The 22,257-nt window shown below is 39.4% G+C and overlaps 1 protein-coding gene across 2 annotated transcripts in view; it reads right to left on the bottom strand.

Annotated features, from left to right (window-relative positions):
• The window catches only part of MDGA2 (MAM domain containing glycosylphosphatidylinositol anchor 2), a 241,464-nt gene extending 219,751 nt beyond the window's left edge, over positions 1-21,713 (bottom strand). For both annotated transcript variants that reach the window (XM_075192161.1, XM_075192162.1), the window contains exon 1: positions 21,542-21,713. The gene's annotated coding sequence lies outside the window, so the exon portion shown is untranslated. The remainder of the gene's footprint in view (positions 1-21,541) is intronic.
• Positions 21,714-22,257: the final 544 nt, after the last annotated feature.

The raw sequence follows: 22,257 nt of genomic DNA, 5'->3' as shown, positions 1-22,257 counted from the left end.
GTTTTAGAAATTTTTGAGTCCAATGAGCTTAAATTAGGCTTTACTTGTGTCCCCCTTCTCTCCAACTAAAATCTTTAGCTCACAATGGGATGGGTTCCTATATCTATTTTACCTCATTTGATCTGATTTGGGGAATAAAATAAAAGTATACTTTTGTAAGAAAATATTAGGTCACATGGGGGGGGGGGAGGTCTATCTTTTTTTCACTAAACTAACAGGAACGCTAACTTAAATCAGATCATAATCCAAGGGGGCAGGAGAATGTCACCATAATTAGTGCGTGGTTGGTGCTATATATATCAAAAATAATTCCATCTAGGACGTTATCACCAGTCACATGTCTCACATTCGTAATTTAAGTCATGTACTATGCCATATGATAATAGGGCGAGTCGAAGCTTGTTGGGCACCCCAGGTATCCCCTTTTGAAAACAGCGCCCCCCCACCACAGCTTAAGCCTGACATCATAGCCCTGTGCCACACCCTCCGCCCATGTGCCAGGGAGGAGCAGCAGAGAGCACCATGTCAACAGTCAGAATGACGACACGGTTAAAAAGGTCGACATTCTGAATGTGGACATGTTCAATAGGTCGACAGAGTTAAATGTTAATTGTGAATGTTGACAGGTTGAAAAGTTGACAGTCACAATGTCGTTGGAAAGCATTAGATTTAATCCGGCAATGCTGGCAATAGAGTTCTAGCCATAGGAAATCCTTGATGTTATAAATAGGACTAGTGCCGCAAGAGCTCATTTTGCGCCGGGAGCTCTTCAGAGCAAGTTTTGCTTTGTCTATCAGGGTTTTTTGTTTTGCCAAGAATCCATGCATGTATTATAGATGAAGACCCTGGATGTAGGTGAGAAATAAAGTTTTGCTCTTAAAGACATTGGCGTTTAAAATTTAGCTGTCAAACATGAACTGTAGGTAGCCCTTGAGGACTGAACTTGGACACCTCTGTTCTAGATCATGAAGCCCTGCCTGTTTTTGGCAGCAGAAATCAGAACTGTTCTGAAAAAAATTGGGACAATTGAGGAGTAAGGATCAGATGACAGAAACTATATTTCTGTTGTTGTCCACTTGCAAAAACAGATGGACAACCACAATAAAGTAAATGAAATTGTCCAGTAAAATGCTGCATTCACTGAATAGAAAGAATACATTTTTACAGAGTAATTGTACATTGCTAGCATTAATATAACTAAAAAAGCATTGATAAGCCCTGGACAACTTTTCTTTGTTTCCAGAAAATACAGATGTGGTATTATTATAAAAATGGGATCCGGGGTTATACCAATAGCCTCGGAATAGTTTTGTCAATTATTTTTTTACAGTTTCCAAGGTAACCCAATGGTAGCATCCCCCGATGTACCAAAGGAATTCTAGAAGATGAATGTTTAATATGGCAGTATTATACTGAGGCTGTAATGTTTAAGGTTACGTTCTTAAAATAGATTTTGATCAAAAACACGTATAATTTATTGCGCAATCCCACATGAGTGTAGAAAAATACAATTTTCCCTTTTTTTCTTAGTATGTAAATTATTAAAAGCCATTCATCCTGCAGTAATATCCCAGCGTGACATTACCATAAGCTTTTTGTGATTCCGGTTTTGCTTTCCCAAATTCTCCATCTGAGGTCATGCACAAAATCGTCTTGCAATTTCCGACACCTACAATTAGCGAACACTTTTATTGAAGTAATTAGGTTAATGGATTTTTTTTGTTTCTCTCTGATCTTTAATAAAATTAGGAAATTAGTTAATTCTATTTTATAGGTTGGTCAGTAAGGTGGAAAGACAAATAATTATCATTTGAGCGTTATATTACTGTATTGATTTTGAAATATGTAGAGATTGGTTTGGCTCACCAGGAATTCATTATTTTTTTAGCACAGTACCAACATCCTGACTCTGCATAGCCACCTCCTGTAGTGTTTGCAAGAGTAACTTTCCCATTGATGTAAAAATATATCTTAGATTTATTGAAACGCCTAAAAAAGGAAAAAGTGGAGGCGTTGCCCAAAGCAACCAATCAGATTCGAGCTTGCATTTATCACAATTTGATTGGTTGCTAGGGGCAACACCTCCACTTGTCTTTTTAGAGGGGTTGATAAATCTACCCCATAAGAGTGTATGTGTTCTAGATATCAACAAGTGGTCAGTTGCTATAACACTCTGCTACCAAAATATACAATTAAAAATAAACTGAAATGAAACAACTACAGTATGAGTCTAGTAAATCATACTTGCCAACTCTCCCTGAATGTCAGGGAGACTCCCTGAAATAGGGGTGATCTCCCTCACTCCCTGAAGAGTCTGGCATTCTCCCTGATGCTGAGCCAGTACAAGACGTGGTTGGCTTCGCCATCTGTGGTATGATGAGACTGTTCAGAAATTGTGTCCTATGTCCATGTATTGATGCCTATGGAGGTGGCCATTTTCATGGAGACCAAGATTTAATCAAAGACTGACAGGTAAGACAACATGACTTCAGTAATGGAGACAGAAATGTAAAAGACACTTCAGTCTGTAGAGACTCATTAGCTGCTTTTCTTTAACGCATAGTTGCCTACTCTCCGGAATGTCCGGGAGACTACCGCATTTCTGGGAGACTTCCCGGGCGAGCAGGGAAACCTCCTGGTTCTCGCCCCCGCAAAAGAGAAGGAGCGGGGGTGGGGCTAAATGACGCAGATATAGCTTCATCTTACCTCCTGCCCCCTTCTGTAATTGGCCAAAATTGGGACAATCGCTTAGGGGGCGAGGCCAAAATTATATGATTCATCAAGCCCCACCCCCACACACTCTCCTTCCCCGGGATCTCCCTGAAGCCAACGAGGAAAAAGTTGGCAAGTATGGTCTAGTGCAGGCCAAGCACTTAACCTGAAAAGAAATGTTCTGGTAGGACTGATAATCTGAAAGGGCTGAGAGTATTAGAGGGGGCCGGCTCTCCAGTTGTTGCAAAACTACAAGCCCCAGAATGCTTTGCCAGTAGATAGCCAGCCGATCGCTGACAAGGTATGCTGGGGTTTGTAGTTTGACAACACCTGGAGATTCACAGTTTGGTCAGGGCTGTATTAGAGGGTTGGTCAGGACTCAGAAGTGTTTGTTAAAATGGGCTGCTCAGTTTTGATCAGCCACCCAGCCTTCTTTCATTACACCACTGTAGCCAGAAGTGGCAGCATACTCTGAGCTTAATCTCTACCACTGTAATGTAATGCCCATAGCACCAACAGATGTACACGATTGTGAACTGCCCAGTGTATGATGGTGCCTTCTGTAACATTTGTAGGCTGATAGTTGAGCATAGTGTTTTCTCTGTACATCACAACTGTTTATTAATCCCATTGTTACAAATCACAGATTGAGGATTAAAAAATATTCAAAGATATTGTCACAAACAATTCAACCTTGAACATTATTTCCCCTATACAGTGCTGGGAAAGCAGGGGACTCATAGTAAGTGATAAGAAATTTGGGGGCCGATTAAATTCCCAGTGATGTGGGGTCAAACATCACCGCGATGTTCGGCCGCGCACACTGGTGGGTACTACGGTACCCAACATAGTGGATTTTCCTGCGCACTTCTTTGGGGTGTGAGCAAAATCTGTGATGTAAGATCGCCTACAGTGTGCCACCACAACCGTTTCGGAGGCATTTGCTAGGTCCCTTGGAGTCGGTAGCTGGGAATGTCAATAGTAATTATATAGTTCAGTGAGACTCTGGCTGCCAAAATTAGGCTCAATAGCCCAACAAGTGCTAGGAGGTCCTCCTACTGCTGGACTGTCTCAAGAGAGTCCTGCGTTGTATACCCCAGCAGGTCTTCTTACTTGGGTGAGGTACGATATAACTATGCTGGTAATTCCGACACCTGTCATGCCTCCAAAAAACCCCAGAAAGAATAGAAAATTGACTTGAAAATAATTAGACTTACCTTAAAGACGACGCTGGAGATTCTCGAAGACAGCAGCATAATGACAGGAAGACTTTACGATTGGAGAACTGACCGCCTCTGCTGCCTGACGTCATCGCGAAATCTGTCAATCAAAATTTAAAGCGGCAATGTGGGGTCCCCTAAGGTTAAATGGTTAAACACTTAACCGAACACTGCCGCTTTAAATTTTGCTGTCCCAATGACGTCAGGCAGCAGAGGCAGTCAGTTCTCCAATCACAAAGCCTTCCTGTCATTATGCTGCTGTCTTTGGGGATCTCCAGCGTCATCTTCAAGGTAAGTAATTATTTTCAAGTCGATTTTCTATTCTTTCAGGTTTTTTTTGGAAGCATGACAGGTGTCGGAATGGTGGTAATTGTAAAAACGATTACCACCGTCCTACTTAATCCCTGCACAACAGGTGAGAAGAGACAGAGGAGGGAGGTAAAGTTCTTTATTTATCCTTTAATATTAGCCAGACACTGGTATGTTTAGTTGGCTAGTTTATTAATTTTCAAACAAATAGGCAGTACATAGCAAGCATTGCACTTTTGGCAGAACATGATCGTACTTGTAGTTCTACAGCAGCTGGCAATCCACACTGACTAAGGCTGCTAGAACTGATTCACCTGACCTGCTGTAGCAAACTGACTTATCAAGTGAAACACTGCAAAAAAAATAAATAAAATGAAAATGGTTTGTAAACCATTGCACTATTTAATTTAAATACCAAATACATGTAGCTATACTGCTATGTTTATTTATTTTGCTTGTACACCAATAAGCCGATCTGCAGGCACTGATTAGTTTTGATTAGGCACGTTAGAGGGTTTTCAACCCAGGCACGTTTCAATTTACAAACGATCAGACCCTTGCATTTTATTCGTCTTCTTGATTAAAAAGCTTTTGCTTCAGAATACCTTAATTAAATGTGCTTGTGGTCAATATTTCCTTGACAGCTTTTCAAGAAGTCTCTATTTGTGCATAATTGCTTTGTAGATAAACCTATGATGAACCAATTACACAGCTGGGGAACACACCCTCTGTTAGAGGCGTATTGTTTTACTAGGGCATTTTTACAGTATATCAACAAAACAGCGTTAGGCAGTCATGTCCCCTGACATCGGACTGCGTGTTCGCTAGGCCATATTAGAGCTTAGAAACAAAGCTTCATTGAACATGCATACAACAAGAACATATCTAAACAGCTGTAATACTTAACCCTGCATTACCACCTAATCACTCCTTTTAAATTCATCAGTGGTGTGAGTGGGAGAACCAATAGCAGCTGCAGCTTCCATGATAGCAGCTTCTGATTGGTCCTCCCGCTTCCCCACTTCCCCCTTTGCAGAGCCATGTAGTCCCTGACCAGGGGAGGGCTGGCAAATTTTAGCCTGAGGGGCAAGAGTCAACTCAGCAGCTTATTAGGAACATTTTAAAGGAAAAAAATGCAAGTGGCTCAGTGATCCAGCCCAAGGTAACCCACTATGCCTCCTTTTATATCACTGATTATATCGCTTTTTATATCTCCGGTTCTCTTTTAAACATAGAGGGTCCAGGAGTTTTTCCGCATACTGCCGATACCGGAAGTACGTCACAGAAAGGGCAAAACGCATGTTTTATTATCAGAAATGACATTTCCGCATTTAGATTATTGCACTGTGGAACTGATTACATCCAAGCCTCGTTCTGGAACACTTACTTCCTGTGACGCACTTCCGGTACCGGCAGTACGCGGAAAAGCTCCGTATGATTGGACCCTCTATGTTTAAAAGAGAACCGGAGATGGAAGCGATATAATCAGCCTTGAGAAAGACCCCAGTAAGGGGTGGAAACGCGTCGGAGGACATTACAGACCTCACCTTGGATCGGCGTCACGGATGAGGAGACCGTCCTGGTGTATCAGTTGGACGTTTTCTATATATGAATGTGATTCAGATATCTGGTATGGGCATTATCCTCACCTGTGAGGATTTTTTTGTTTTTTTATGTAATTTTATTCATTTTTATTATATGTTTGTTTACTTATTGATGGATTAAAAAATGATATTACACTATGAAGTACATCTTTTTGCCCACATGAATCATGGGCAGAATCAAGTCTTCTAGGAAATGCTATCGAGCATCAATGTATATCGCAGATATTAAAGAATTCGTCTTGTAAGCATATTATCAATTGGATAAGGCTGTATGATCACATAAGGTGTTGAAGAGTATCTGGATTCCCTCACTAGGTTCTTGGGACCTTATTACCTTTATGGTGAAGGATTTTATAGGTTTCCATACATATTACACTTTATTGTATTTCTTTTTTCTGCATGTTATCAGTTGAACATTATAGCATTTGGAGGACTTGATCACATTATCTATGTGAAACTCTATCAGCGCCTATGTATGTATATGTTTTTATTATTTATTCTGTGTTTTGGATTAGTGGATATCCTAATTTATACATTAAGGCAGCCTCTAGTAGTGCGATATAATTATCATCATCATCATCATCATTTACTTATATAGCGCCACTGATTCTGCAGTGCTGTACAGAGAACTCACTTACATCAGTCCCTGCCCTATTGGGGCTTACATTCTAAACTCCCTAACACACCCAAACAGACAGACAGATACACAGACTAGGGTCAATTTGATAGCAGCCAATTAACCTACTAGTATGTTTTTTGGAGTGTGGGAGGAAGCCGGAGCACCTGGAGGAAACCCACGCAAACACGGGGAGAACATACAAACTCCTCACAGATAAGGCCATGGTCGGGAATTGAACTCATGACCCCAGTGCTGTAAGGCAGAAGTGCTAACCACTTAGCCACCGTGCTGCCCACATACCTTTCTCTTTGTATAACACACACTTATGTCAGATGAGAAGCTTCCACGACAGGTTGCAGGGGTAGAAAATGGTGGAAAAAATGTGCTCAGATTGTTTGGACCAGTGTTATGTCTGGATGAGGTAAATCTGATAAGCGAAGACAAGAATGAAGGAGAGAAGCACTACGTATTGTTCAAAGACAGTGTATAAACATTATGATGTGTATTATCTTTGCCAATCACTTTCTCACATGGATGAGGAATGTCCTTACATGGCCACCATAGTGAAAGTAGACTAGTGATGTCAGAGGTTGACAATGACTAAGATATCTTTCGCAGCTGTTTATGCAAGAATTCACACCAATCAATTATTGTAAACTCTTAGCATGTACTTCAAATGTAGCCATCAGCTATACATAGAGGGGGCAGACATTTTATGGGCGGAGCCGACAGTCATGAGAATGCAACTTGCCAATTTAATAGGCACTCACGAGTTTCTGGTGAGCTGACAGACCAAATATTGATTCAGCCCATTGAAAGGCTGCCTCTTCTGTGTATAAGTGATTGGTACAGTTCCATGGTTTGTATTGCAGATTTAGAATCAGACTATGTATTCTGAAGCAAATATTATTATGAGAATAAGAAGTTTTAGAACTAATTTCCTTTGGGTTACACTGCAGAGAAAATCTATCTCTTTATAATAAAAAAGGTTTTCATTTTCCTTTTGAAAATAGACTTTTTTTTTTCTTCCTTCACATCATAGGACAATCTTTCAAAATGCAAGTTTAAAACGATCCCTTATTTTGATGCAGACATAAAAGACTTATTAATACAATGCCTTTCATGCAAGAGGAGTATTGTTATGTGGGAGAGAGGTGCCTGAGGAAAATACTGAGGTAAGGAACGGCACGCAACCGGGGTCGTGACGAGTCTTGAATGTGATTAGTGACTGTGAAGCAAAGATATGGATTTGTTCGTAGAATATCTAAAGTGGCTCAGTTGAGAAAGCTGTCAATTGCTGCAACTTCCAACCTTACCAATGGAAATATACAGACAAAATATTATAATATTATTGCCACGTTGGTTTGTTATACCTGGTAACACTTGTTTAAAATGAATGATGTTATGTTATTACAGACAGGTGTCTCTTTTTGGATTAAAGTTATTGTTTTAATTTATTACTGATATTAAAGTTAATGCACCGCTCCCTTGAAGGTTAGAGGGGTGCAGCATGAAGTTTATCAGTTTGCTTATAACTGCAGAATTTGGTGAATTTAATCTTTGGTCACATGACATACTTCCCAACATTGAAATGGAAAGAAAACAATAGAACAAAACCTTCTAGAAATTGAAGTGGAGGTGTTGCCTATAGCAACCAATCAGATTCTAGCTTTTTATTTCCTAGAATGTACTAGATAAATGATAGTTAGAATCTGATTGGTTGCTATGGGAAACATCTCCACCTTTCCTTTCTAAAAGGTTTGATAAATCTACCTCAGTGACTTTTAAATGAATGCTGATCCGTCACAGCTACATGATTTCACAGATACACACACACACATAGATGTCCTAAATACATAGATGGACAGTTGTCTTTCAGTGTATTCAAATGGCAAAATACCTATTTACCAGTGAAATAATGATTGCTGTAGGCTTGGTTACAGACTATCAGAAAACACATTTTCCTTACAGAGTCAGAACATTGCCCATGTAATTAATACTGGTCTTTATGGTAGGTCGGCTTATAAAGAATTGGAATATTATTCGTATATCACCAGAACTATACCTACTTCCCTTAAAATTGTTTGACTTATCTCATTTTCACTTTAAAAGAAGTTGCACAGAAGGTGTGGTTCAATTCTTTTAGAATTTCTTTTTTTAATTTCTACAGTAGTTGAATAGAGACTTCTTAATTATTGAAAATACTGTTTTAACCAGCAAATCAATGAATTACACATGGGGCATGACCAACCGTCCCGATTTCAGAGGGACAGTCTCGAATTTAGGGCTCTGTCCGGCTGTCCCGCCCCAAAGACATGTTTGACCTACGGGTGTGAATGTTGGGGAAAGGTAGATGGCTAATAGGCAGCCTAGCACTTTATAGCGCTAGGCAGCCCACTGGGGGGTGTGGCTATGCCCCCAATTGTGACATGACCACGCCCCTATCAAGACATGGACACGCCCCCTTCCCTGCTGCTGGGGACTTGCATGTTGGGACTTATCATGGTGTATTATGTTTTGACTACATTGCTATCAGTACCCTTGAATATGATATCCTTAAGTATGTTTTTATGTTTAATAAAGTGAGTTGGGTGTGGTTTAGCTCCTGAGGGTGTGGTATTAGGAGGAGGAGCCCCTAAGGCAGTCAGTACCCTTCCACAGGTCCTCACTATTACTGAAATAGGTCAACAAAACTGAACAGTGGGAGATTTGCATATATTTAAGCATTATATATAATCGTGATGTAATGCAGTTACTTGTAGCCATTTTGGTCATATACATATAAAAGTAAATTATTTGCATTCTGCTACCAACATGAAAAGAATGGAGGGGAAGCTGAATAATATAATAACTGCAAATGAATAAACCTCAGATTTAATAGATTTAAATAACTGTCACCATCTTAACTGTGTGTTTGATAAAAGCTTTGCAAGATAATTAGGATGGCGTTTTCTTTGGAGACACTGCAAGATAGGAGGTTTTTTTTTAATGTCCAAATAATAAAAAAAAGCAATGGATATTTTATGTTACTGTAGAATGGTATGGTAAACTGCCTGACGGTAAGTTATTTACACATCATTTGTGGCATTAGCATACAGCAAACTAAAATTCTGAAACAATAATAACATGCAAATTGGATATTATAACATAATTCCTGTCCGCAATCTCCGAATGTTTAAATTTCATTTAGCGATGCATGATTGTGAAATAAAACTCTGCAACTTAGATTGCCTTTTATATGGAACTGCTGTATAGCTCCCATTTTTATAAAAAATAGCCTATTCCTGGTCAAATAATTTCATCAAACATTGCTTCCACTGATCATTAGATTCGCCTTCTTCTAAAATGCCACATTTACACCTACCCAATAAAGTAAATTATGGTTGGCTGGCAGATAGAAAATTTGGGTGCCATCAATATAAGCAGCATCCCCATATCTATTCATAAATGTTCAGACTGCAGACATTAGATGGCATTATTGGCAGCACGGTGGCTTAGTGGTTAGCATTTCTGCCTCACAGCACTAGGGTCATGAGTTCGATTCCCGACCATGACCTTATCTGTGTGGAGTTTGTATGTTCTCCCCGTGTTTGCGTGGGTTTCCTCCGGGTGCTCCGGTTTCCTCCCACATGCCAAAAAATATACTAGTAGGTTAATTGGCTGCTATCAAATTGACCCTAGTCTCTCTATGTCTGTCTGTGTGTATGTGTGTGTATGTTAGGGAATTTAGACTGTAAGCTCCAATGGGGCAGGGACTGATGTGAATGAGTTCTCTGTACAGCGCTACGGAATTAGTAGCGCTATATAAATAGCTGATGATGATGATGATGCCTTCTTGCGCCCTTCTGCAACTGTTATAGCATAACAATCGGCATATTTGGGATCGTAGACATCAGGGGGTAAATGTATCAAGCTGAGAGTTTCTGGTGGGTTTAAAAAGCCTAAAGCAACCAATCTAATTGTAGCTATCATTTTGTAGAATGCACTAAATAAATGATAACTAGAATCTTAATGGTTGCTATAGGCAACATCTCCACTTTTCAAACCTGCCTGAAAATCGCAGCTTGATACATTTACCCCCTGGGTCTTGCAAATATACAAATAAATAGGGCATTATTTCTAGGCAGCCAGCAGGTGTTACCAGTTTGTGCTGTGATTGTTGCTACACATTTCAAAACCAATATTGCGGATGTACAATACGCTTTTTTGTTTACATATCAGCATTGGTACAAAACACTAGTTTCAGAACCAATGGTTTGTGTGCTTGTGAGAAGTAAAAAAAAAAGTGTATTATACGCCAAGAACGCAATTTGCCTTCAATAGTCAGCAAACAAAAATATAGCTCAAAATACCCCATGTGAACTGATGAGTTAAAATCGCCAAAAGTGTCTGCAAAGTACTGCTTTCCTCATAAAATGCTCTGGCCAGATTGTAGTGATGCTTAATATGATAATTTATTTTCTTCCACCTAAAATGAATGTGTTCAAGTATTGAAAGGAAACTTGATTGCTACATTCAGCAAGAGTTCCAAAATACTTCTGAAAATTATGTATATTTATCTTTGAAATCAGATTCAGTTCTAAATATAGCAGAACTCCTTTCTTTTCATGGGTGCCACTATGGAAAATAGCATAAAAATAAAATTCTTCCACTCATTCTTCTGTTGGTGGGTTTATTTATTTCTTTTAATACCAAAAGCTTGGCTTAAATTGTTTATTAAAGAAAATATTGTGATGTCAGCGTTCTTGTTTATCCGATGTTTTCATTTGCATTTAAAATGCATATGTGTATTTCTGAAACAGCAGAAAATTCCAGATCATCATCGTCACTTTGTTTTAATAAAACATTTTAATGGGGTAATGGTGAAGATGGATATGCAAAATATATGCTAATTATTGTTTTAGAACATTATTTTACAACTGTTTCAATTAAAATACTTAAAACTACACAGGAGAATTTGAAAGTTTAAAATTAAATTAAACATGTACATTCATGCCTAGCAATTAAGCTTACATTCAGCATTTCTCTAGTATAGAGAGGGATTTGAAGCTGAAAAAAATTGATGCATTAAAGCAGAACTAAACCCAAGGAATCTGGCAATGTGAGCTGTTCCTAATATCGGATCCCTCTTTATTTATTTATTTATTTGTTTAATAACTTTTTATTAACAGCACCAAGTAAATACAAACTTGTACGCATCCTACACAGAGGATAGATGCAAACAAAGTGCAACATGTTATATAGTACAAAGATTACAAATAAATGTTAAAGTGCAATAATCATAAATTAAAAAAAAAACAGAAATAACATATTTTGATATCAGTCTTTTATTTTGATCAGGGGAAAATAAAAAAGGAAAGAGTCGAGGAAGGGAGAGGAAAGGGAGGAAGGGAGGGAGAGGAAGGGAGAGGGAAGGGAGGGAAGGAGAGGAAAGGGAGAGAAGGGATAGGAAAGGGAAAGGAAGAATAGAGAGGAAATGGAGGGGTGGAAGGGATAGGGAAGGGAGGGATGGAGAGGAAATGGAGGGATAGAAGGGATAGGGAAAGGAGAGATGGAGAGAAAATGGAGGGGAGGGGAGGGAAGGGAAGGGAAGGGAGGGATAGGATAGGGAAGGGAGGGTGGGACAGGGAAGGTAGGAGAGGAAATTGAGGGAAGGGAGAGGAAAGGGAAGGGAGAGGAAAGGGAAGGGAGAGGAAGAAGAGAGGAAATTGTTTGGAGGAAGGGAGATAAAAAAAAGGGAGAGGAAAGGGAGGGGAGGAAGGGAGAGGGAAGTGAAGGGAGGGTGGGAAAGAGAGGGGAGGGAGAGGAAAAAGGAAGAGGAAAGGGAGGGGAGGAAGTGAGGGAGAGGAACAAGAGAGAGGGAAGGAAGGGAGGGAGAGTGAGAGGAACAAGGGGGAGGAAAGGGAGAGGAGGAAGGGAGAGGGAATGGGAGAGAGGGAGAGGGAAGGGAGGGAGAGGAGGAAGGGAGAGGGAAGGGAGGGAGAGGAGGAAAGGAGATGGAAGGGAGGGAGGGAGAGGAAAAGGAGAGAAGGGAGAGGAAAAGGAGAGAAGGGAGAGGAAAAGGAGAGAAGGGAGAGGAAAGGGAGAGGAAGAAGGGCGAGGGAAGTGAGGAGAGGAAGGGAGAGGGAAGGGAGATGAGGAAGGGAGAGGGAGGGAGGCAGGGGCTTCCTGTTGGACAGTGTGTTTGCGTTCGGGAATTATAAGCTCAAGATGAGCATAATGAAGCAAATTTATTAGTCCAGCTCCATCTCATAATTATACCAGACAATTTTTTCCCCATGGGATCAGTTTGCTTGTTCATTTACAGTATGGACTTCTAGTGTGGTCAGTAGGGGTCATCATCTGACAGCAATTACCAAAATGCCTAATAATAATATAGTCATTTTTTGGATCACACACTTTAATATCAGTGGAATTACTTAATATTTACTGCAATATCGCAGCATTAGAGTAGGGTAGAACTGTTCCTCCCTGTAGAATGTAAGCTCTCACAGGCAGGGTCCTCTACCCTATGTCTCGTCTGCCCATTCCCTTCGCTGTCCCAGCTTTGTCTGAACTGTTTTTATATGCTGTGCGATTTGCTGTATTAATTGCAACCATACATTTATTATTATTATTATGCTTATCTTTTCTTATCTGTATGTACTTATGTCATTTTATAACTTTGTTGTATGGTCTACAATCACATTTGATCATAGCAAATTGGATATGTGCAAGTCGGCACTGAACATGTGTGGCCAGATTGCAAACACATGCAGCTGGATTGCAAATATCAGATTGCAAGATATATATCCAACATCAGGGGAAATGTTGCCAACAACTATGATAATATCCTGGCTGTTATGCAGAATGTGAGCCGTAAACAAGCCATAAAACTGGTACCATATAATATATATATTTTTTCTTAAATAATATACTGCAAGCAAGAGGTGCATTTTTCTTGGTTATATGTTGACATATAGATAAAATAGGCATATTTCTCTGGTAGATCATTTCAGGGGCAACATAATATTATTTACTTGTTTTACATTTAAATTATTTTTTGGGGTAAATAATCTTTTAAAATGACCTAATTCACCTGATTTCTAGGTTTGTTCTAGTAAATCCACCACTTGCCTTATTTTTCACATAATTCTTTCATCTACTCCCAAAGTTCTCTTGTGAATCTTATTGTTAGGGTAATCCTTTTATAATAGCTTGGGGATAATGGCCTAGTGCAAGGGATAGGTGTTACATCCCTATATGCTGGTGTGATGTTATTACACATTTGGCCATAAAGATCTGACAGGAAGTAGGAAGTAGAAGATAGAAGATGCTATGCTTTGGATTTCATCATCTAATGCATTACTAGATCATACTTGCCAACTCTCCCTGATTGTCAGGGAGACTCCCTGAAATAGGGGTGATCTCCCTCACTCCCTGAAGAGTCTGGCGTTCTCCCTGATGCTGAGCCAGTACAAAACGTGGTTGGCTTCGCCATCTGTGGCATGATGACACAGTTCAGAAATTGTGTCCTATGTCCATATATTGATGCCTATGGAGGTGGCCATTTTCATGGAGACCAAGATTTAATCAAAGACTGACAGGTAAGACAACATGACTTTAGTAATGGAGACAGAAATGTAAAAGACACTTCAGTCTCTAGAGATTCAATATCTGCTTTTCTTTAACGCATAGTTGCCTACGAGAGAAGGGCATCCTTCTGGTTCTAGCCCCCGCAATAGATAAGTGGCGGGGCTGGGGGTTAATGACGCAACTATCGCGTCATCTTATGCAATTTGTCAAGTCCCGCCCCCACACGCCCACCTCCCCCGGAATCTCCCTGAAGCCAATGAGGAAAAGTTTGCTTTATGGTATCTAGTACATACTTGCCAAGACACATGTTGAGCTTACTGTCCCTTTGATAGCACAGTGGCTCAGTGGTTAGCACTCCTGTCTCACAGCACTGGGGTCATGAGTTTGATTCCCGACCATTTCCTTTACTGTGGGGAGTTTGTATGCTCTTCCCGTGTTTGCGTGGGTTTCCTCCAGGTTGTCCGGTGTCCTCCTACACTTCAAAAACATACTGGTAGGTTAATTGGCTGCTATCAAATTGACCCTAGTCTGTGTGTGTGTATGTTAGGGAATTTAGACTGTAAGCTCCAATGGGGCAGGGACTGATGTGACTGAGTTCTCTGTACAGCGCTGCGGAATTAGTGGCGCTATATAAATAGCTGACGATGATAGTGATTTCGTTTTTTCCCATCAATGAAGCATCCGGTCAGGCTGTTATTTAATACACAGAACCTCCAATTCTCCTCAAACATAAATGAAAAGGAAATATTTGGTTGGTCCTTGAGAATGACATAGTTGTCGTTAATGAGTGACTGAGCACCTCAGCTCAGAAATGAAAGGAAATAAGTGCATCAGCTTCAAAGCTCTGCTAAAATGTCAGGCGTTAGATTACCTGTGTGATGTTTCACTTGTCCTCCAATTCCCATCATTTGCTTCATTTACATTATTCAGCCAAACCTACTGTTGCTTAGATTTGCTCAGTAAACAGATCCTGACCCATGCTAGATTTGTTTTACATCCACAGCACTGATCTTGTGTCGTTAATATGGATAAAAGCACAAATGGTTTTCAACTTTGTTATTATTTTAGTATTCATCAAGGCGCTATACTTTCCAAATTTGCTCTTGGAGCAAACCACTTTGCTCTGCAGGTAGAGGAATTTGAAACGCACATCTCTATTTAAAGTTGAGAGTGGGGAGACCTTGAACAATTGTAAAATCCATTGCAAAACTAAAGCTGACTAGTAATTGTGTGCTGAATGCAAAATAATGCAGTATTTGCCCTGCATGCAAAAATAAAAGAAAATACATTTGCACCCTTTGCAGTGAAACATAGTTTGCCCTGAAGCAAATGTAGCACCTGGGCAAAATGTGCACCTAACTCTAAATCAGCCGCTATGATTTTTTAATTCCAGCTCATCCAGCTTTATCAGGTACTTCTCCATTACGTCGGAACATGCTTAAAAAATTGTCTTATTTACATTATTCTCCAATTATCATCAAACTCATCACTTCATAACATCTTTACCTATCGACTAAAAACACTTAGCCCCACCTCCCAATCCTTGTGTTCTTCTTGCATCCTGTATTAAAATCTGGTCCATAACATAGTTCATTACTGTGGTTGAACTAGCTGAATAACTTCGCTACAGAATAGAGATGCTCAATCTTCAAAAAACTGTTTCTCGAACCTGTTCGTTGAATCAGATCTAAAGTTCGAACATTGGATGGAATTTCTCGAAAATTTAGATCGACTAAAAAATTTGAGCAATTTTAATAAAGCGAACAAGTTTGAACATGCGTAAATGAGTTCGCAGTGTGATACAAACCGACTTGAACATGTTCGATCTTAATTGGATACATTTTAACACTTTTCTAATGCAAAGAGTAAACCTTGAATGGCGAATGCAAGCTGCAAATTACAAGCCGCAGAATTGAGTCTGGCAGAATACCATTATATGTTCAATTTATTTCAATCAGTGTACAGTGCTGTGGAATATGTAGACACTATAGAAACATTAATTATAATAACAAACTGAATTGGGTTGGATTACATAATAAATAAGAGCAGGTACTTAAGACCAGTGATCCACAATGGGTGTGCCACGGCACACCGCTGTGCCACGAGATGTTGCCACGGCGCAATGCCTTCAACAGAAGAAAAAGCTGTCACTGGCATAGTTGCCATTTCCGCTTATAACAAGCGGAATTGGGCTTGTTTTTTTTTCAAGTTGCAGGCCGGGGGTTGTGGGTTATTGGGCGGGTTACACGGGTTACACATGTGTCTAACTCAGGTCTCTTTCGCGCTTGCTTTAAATGCTGCCTGAGAGTCTGAGACATTCCTAAATTCTGCCCCTCCTCTCTCCCACGTATGTTGCTTTCCTAACTTCCTCTCCCACTGTACTCAGAAGTCCTGCCCACCTCCCTACTTGTCCTTTCCCTGGGTATGGAGCGAGCACGGCTTCTATCCTGTTACTTGCTGTAGTTATTCCGTTTTGGTGAGTTTATGTTCATATAACTTTCTCTCTTTTAACCACTGATCTCCGCCGTCTCTTCCCCCCCACCAGTCTGATCCTTTCTCTCCCATATTAACTGTAAACCGACAACAATCTCGGCAAGCAGCGGCTCTCTCTGTCCCCGGGCTTAAAGGGCTAGCTCTTCGGAACAGAGACATCTACACTTCCTATAGAACATTTCATATTATACAACGGTGTTCCGCGGAATTCTGGGAAGGGCTTAGGTGTGCAGAGGGTGAGAAAATGTTGCGGAGCTCTGCTTTAGACAATAGTAATATATAATGATTATAATAATAATAGCGTGTGAAGCGATTAGTGCACTTATTATATAGTGTAAGGGGCAGTATTGGTTATAACTGGGGATCAATAGCAGTTAGAGGAAATGTAAAGAAACCTTATAAATGTAAAGAATGAAACTTGTCATTCGGAAAGTTCCAACCTCCAGAAAGGAATACAAAATAAGTCTTGCTGTATTTCTGTGACTTGGTTTTATGAACTGGCATGAAAACCAAGTCTTCCTATAGTTACTGTGAGGAGCTCTGCTAAACAATGAAAAGAGGAATGCCAGGGACAATGTGAAGAAAGGCAGGGGGGTTAAAATGTTTTTAGGAGAAATCCCTTATCCAGAAAATCTTACCTCTCACATATTGTAGGTAAAAGATTCCTTGCCTGTATCTATTTGATGAGGGGCACGGGAATGGCGATCTACCTAGGGCACTTGTAATTGTCTGAGCATGATGACTCATATTCTGTCATGTCTCTGCGTGTGGTGTACTTCAGTCAATTCCAAGCGTGAGACACAGTAGCGGTGTGAAATAAATTACTCACGGATAATCATAGATCTGATAAGTTTTGGAGTATTGATTTGTCATCAAGTTCTTTGCAAAAAAAAAAAAAGTAAGAGGCCAAATGTAATCCGCCAGTATATTACAAATGATGCTCTGGTCTATGAAATAAATAGATTTTTATTATTTTGCATACTCTTTGCAGATTCATGTTCACTGATCGTTTCAGCGTTCTACCCTTTCAGCAGCGAGCGTCAGTTCTTGCCCCTAAAGAAAGTGTAGAACACTGAAATGATTGTTGGGCCTGATTCTGTACACTTTCTTAAATGTTTTGATGATTTCACTAAAGCTGTGCTGGCCTGTTCATATATATTGAACATACATGTAATTATTTTTATATTTTATGAATATATATATATATATATATATATATATACACCTATACAGTGAATCGTCTAGAGTAGTGTTTCCCAATCCTAGTCCTCAAGTACCCCTAACAGTGCAGGTTTCCCAGGTGACCAGTGATATAATTACACCACCTGTGGATCTTTCAAAATGTGTCAGTCAGTAACGATTACACCTGTGCTCCAGCAAAGAGATATGCAAAACATAGACTGTTAGGGGTACTTGAGGACTAGGGTTGGTAAACACTGATCTAGAGTATTCCCACAGCGCTGTTCTTTCTGGAGGTTTATTGAGAAGTATGTAACGCTTCTCTGAACAGCAGCAGTGAAGGATTTGCGTTTATTTAAATAATAATATTAATACATATACAGCAGTGTAAGTGGGCTGGTAGATGGTGGTACCGCCACTTACTGTCTTTATTGTAAAACTATTCTAAATTTCCAGTTTGACTACTGTCATTATATATATATATATATACATACATACACATACATATATACATACATACACATACATATATACATACATACACATACATATATACATACATACACATATATATACATACATACACATATATATACATACACACACATATATACATACACACACATATATACATACACACACATATACATACACACACATATACATATATATATATATATATATATATATATATATATATATATATATATTCGCATTGCACATAACTATGTATCTATAACAATGTCTGTAAAAATTAGAAAATATAAAGACGTAGTAGGGATATTAAAATGAACATTTGCCAGGCAACTTATGCCCAATCCGATATTACCGATAGCCTCACAGCACCTGTAGCCCCGAGGACTGTGTGTTAATCTGGACCTGAGTATGTAAAACAAGTGTGGGCCTCATTTAAAGTCGGACGCAAAGTCCGTTTGAGGCGCATCAACCACAAAACCACAATCCCGCATGTGCAGCAAGCACCATATTCGCCTGCATCTTGGATGCAATTAACACTTGCGACAGCTTGCGGCTTATTACGAGGCAAAGGGCGGAATGCGGAATTGTAAAGGCGTGAACTTGGATAATATAGACACAAGGGGTGTGACCCTGTAGGTAAATCCTGGACGCAGATGCAACACACGTTAAAAAAGGTAATTAGGTGGCGCAGGTAGTTAGCTACCCCCATGAACTGATCGGAGCTCGGTAGGGTATTACGAATGGGATGCAACTGGGGTTGCATGCCACTCGTAACACCCTACCAAGCTGCAACACACTCCCACTCCTCCACGTCTTAGACACACATTGCGTCCGACTCTAAATGAGGTCCTGTATGTGTAAACAGAATTCATACATCTAACTTTTTTATTTTTTCACAATGCACAAATCTGTGTTTTAGTTTCTACGAATAAAAAACAAACCAGCAAAGGAACAGTGGAGGCTGGAGGTTATGATCCCAAATCTTTGGCCTTTTTTTGTATGATCTAAAGCTTGCATTACATATTTACTGTCATGTTTCGCTTCTGTTGCATGATAAGCCTCCTGTTTTATCTTTCAGTGCTTCCACAAGCGAAAAAAAGGATCTAATTTGTACATACATTGTAAACAATCTGACAGTACTTGGCGGCTAACTACACACTTTGGCTCACTGTATAGTCACAATACAATTGAGAAATAATCACCCGGCTGTTTACCATCTACTGTATCCTGGCACGCCAGTGTCCATTCAGAGGACGTAAACGTTTTTTCATTACAGTGACAGCATACAACTGCCGCTTGGCAATATTTCAGGAAAATATTCCTTTTCCAAGCCACAACAACACATTCCATTGTATTACATTAAATAATAAACACAGATGAAGAATTAGCATTTGGTAGGATAAATCCTAGTCAAGTGACACAGAACATAGACAGAATGATTAAAGTGAGTTTGTCATCTTCACAAAGAAGAGGCAGCCATTTTGTGAGAGAAACCAACATCCAGTTCCGCCCAAACTCCGCCCACAATTGGGTATATTTGGGCAAAACTCAACCCACTTTACAAATAAGCCCCATTTACAAATCACGATGCACTGCCGAAATCTGGGCAGTTGGGAGTTATGCAATTTTTGATATTTAAAAAAGGTATGGCCAGGTGAGAAAGGGTATGGTCTCACAGGGTATGGGCGTGGAATTACCTTAATGGGGCGTGGTTTGGGCATATTGAGGGTGTGGCCTAATGTAGCTGTAATCTCTCTCTCATTCTCTCTCTCTATATATATACATAGGGCATGATTCATTAATGAAAGTAAGGCAAAAAGAGAAGTTTTCTCCAGGACAAACCATGTTACAATGCAAGGGGTGCAAATTAGTTTATTATTTTGCACATAAGCTAAATACTGGCTGTTTTTTCATGTAGCACACAAATACTTTACAGCTTTATTTTTACACTGGAATTTAAAGTTGATCTAGGACATGCCCTATCCCAATTATAAATCTGTCCTCACATTTAAATTTACTTCCCCCTTCAATGCAACATGGTTTTGCCCAGGTGCAAAGTTACCCCCTTTTTTTCTGCTTTCCTTTCCTTAATGAATCAGGCCCATTGTGCTTATTTAAAATGGTGTATTCCCATCTATTATCTACCATAATAGACATACAATTTTCTATGCCAACTCCTGCAATTTGCAATGTTATTTCTAATACAGTTATCTTCTCAATGCCTTTAAATGTCATTCCATGTGTTCATTAAGAGGTTAATAGTCCTGTACATACTTTATGTAAAGGGTTAACGTTCTTATGACTATTCTTTGTAGTATTATGTTTATCTTGTCAGCATATATGCTGACCTATCTAATATATATAAGCCTAGCGACGTGTGTTAGTGTGTGTGTGTGTGTGTGTAAAAAACTATTTTCTCAGAAAGGGCTCATCCAATTGACCTTAAATTTGGTATACTGACATTATTTGACAAAAAAATGATAATAGTGAAGTCAGTTAACTTCCATCATCCCCCCTTCCCCCCGTGGGAGGGTTAGTAAAGGCTAAATTTACAAGTTGAGGGCTCAAACTCTTGACCGTGTGGGTATTTATTTACCAGAGCCTGTGTTTGGTAATGGACAATTGTATGTCGCATTTTCACGAGTACGGAGAAGCAGTGATGTGAAAGTGCAGGTTATGAATACTGCCCTTCAAGGAAGACTGATTGAGCACTGCGATAAGGTGTTTAGCAGAAATGTTGTGTATCGAGAGGTTTTAGAACAGTAAGACGATGGAGATTAAGGATGTGGCGATGAAGATGAAGGATGAGGTGGTGACATGTGGACAAAACCACGTTAAAAAAGGGCGCTTACGTCGGGAAGTAACGCTCTTCCCCTGAGGAGGCCTGGGCTAGGCCCAAATGTATGACAAGAACCTTTTTAACACCTTAAGTAGCTTGATTTGACTAGAATGCATGAGTATCATGCACGGGTTAACTTGTATAATATAGAATACAAAACAATGTAATATGTTGCTTTAACTTAACAAAACTATTACGTTTTCTATAAACATTGTGGATTGTAACAATGTTTGTTATAGTTGTTATTTTATGTTTTACAGTGAGTTATAAATCATCATTTTATGTTTTTATTGTTGCAAACATGATACTTCAATGTTTTGTCACATGAATATCTCTCAGCATTACTTTATATACTGTCTATTTATCAGATATCTCAGTATCATTGAATATCATTGTTGATTTGTTTTATTTACTTCCTGTTTTGTAACCTCAGTTCTCTGTATATTGGAACTAGTAACAATATATATCACAATAATAAAAGGCTTAGTAGAGAATATCTCCGCTGTTTACTCACAGTATACATCCACTCGTATGGACTTTATTGCAGGAGAACCCAGACCATTTTCTGCTTTACAATAGTATCGGCCTCCTTGGTGTCTCTGGATGTTTGAGATCCTCAGGGTCTCATTGAAGACACTGGAGTCTTGGAATCTGTCGGATGCACTTCCGGCTGTTTTGGTCCACCTGATCTGAGCAAGCATCAGAAAATACTGTTAGTGTGGTTCACTGGACAATGCAACAATGTCTGCTGGTGAAAATTGACTCATTACCTAAGTATTAAATAATAATAATAATAATAATAATAATAATAATAATAATAATAATAATAATAATAATAATAATAATAATACATCCTGTCTCTTATTTACTTTTAAAGTGTTAGCTCTCCTAGGAGTAGATTTTCAAACCTTCTAAAAAAGGAAAAACAAAGTGTTGCCCATAGCAACCAATCAGATTCTAGCTCTCATTTATCTAATGCATTCTAGAAAATGATAGCTAGAATCTGAATGGTTGCTATGGGCAACACCTCCACTTATCCTTTTTAGAATGTTGGATAATTCTACCGCATAGTGCAAATGTGTAGTAAACAGGGGTATTGTCATTGACAACACCACCTCCTGTGTGAAGAAGAAAAAGCTGGACTAGTAGATAAAATACATCATTAAAGTGTTTGGGAGATCTGGTAGATTGTGTAAACGCTGCATTAGAGGAAATCCAGAGACAGAATTT

Source organism: Mixophyes fleayi, chromosome 12 (genome assembly GCF_038048845.1).
Source record: "Mixophyes fleayi isolate aMixFle1 chromosome 12, aMixFle1.hap1, whole genome shotgun sequence".
NCBI classification, from domain to species: domain Eukaryota; kingdom Metazoa; phylum Chordata; class Amphibia; order Anura; family Limnodynastidae; genus Mixophyes; species Mixophyes fleayi.
This window is presented reverse-complemented; position numbering and strand designations above follow the sequence as displayed.